The sequence below is a fragment of the Octodon degus genome, unplaced genomic scaffold (assembly GCF_000260255.1).
Source record: "Octodon degus isolate 3935 unplaced genomic scaffold, OctDeg1.0 scaffold00207, whole genome shotgun sequence".
In the NCBI taxonomy this organism is placed as follows: domain Eukaryota; kingdom Metazoa; phylum Chordata; class Mammalia; order Rodentia; family Octodontidae; genus Octodon; species Octodon degus.
This window is the reverse complement of record NW_004524783.1, coordinates 2617729-2618771: the sequence shown is the minus strand read 5'-3', so window position 1 is coordinate 2618771 and position 1043 is coordinate 2617729.

Below are 1043 nucleotides of genomic sequence, written 5' to 3'. Positions count from 1 at the left end.
ATAGTTTTTCAGTTAAAAAAAATTTGACGATAGTTTTTCAAGTACCCATATGTATAGACTTAAATAGTAACAAATTTTGCTATTTGAATCAATTAAAAAATTTGACCATAGTTTTTCAAGTATCCATATGTATAAACTTAAATAATAACAAATTCTGCTATTTATTACATCTCTGTAGCTTTGATAAAAGACAATAACTACTAATACACATTCAGAAATCTATCTGTAGCTTGGGCAGCATTATTTTAGTAATGACGAATAATTTGGAATAAAGCTGTACCACACTCAAAAAACTAAGAACTTTCTTCTTGCATATCTAAAATTTTTTCGAGAATTGTTTTTGAAAAATGTTTTATTGTCTACTGATTTAGTCTGTAACACAAACTTATTATTATATATCAGCTTTGGAATCAGGAAATCTTTTTCTGTTGCACATTTTGTGCCTTTAAGACATACGATATTTTATTTATTTATTTATTTTGTTGCTTTGCTACTTTGTTTTTTTCCCCCCATAATTGTATTGAGAAACAAATAGCAATGAGAGTTTCAAACCAAATTGGTAGGACAGTTTCAATAATTAATACATTCCATACATTCTTCCTAGTGGTCAATTGCTGTACAACATGCAGACATGATATCCTATTTACAAACACTATTAGAACAAATCACTCTATTCATTAAGAGAATGCAACTATATATTTATCCTAACCACTGTGAATACACAGATACAAAATGGACATTCATCTGCATCTCCTTTTTGTTTAGTTCCATTATTTGAATATTATAGGTATGTTAACTCAGCAAAATATTCTAAAAGAGTCCAGTAGGCCATAATAGTACTGGGGCTTCTGCTTCACTGGCAATGTCAGAAATTGCTGACCCGAGTTCCCTACAGCTCAACATAACATCATGGCTTTACTTCTTATACTTCTTTTTTATACTTCTCTGCTGGATGGTTAAGACCAAGGTAAAGCAGGACCTATGCAACAAGAGTTGTAGCTTTTGGGTCTGAGAAGGTCAGTGAAATCCCCTCAGGATTTATC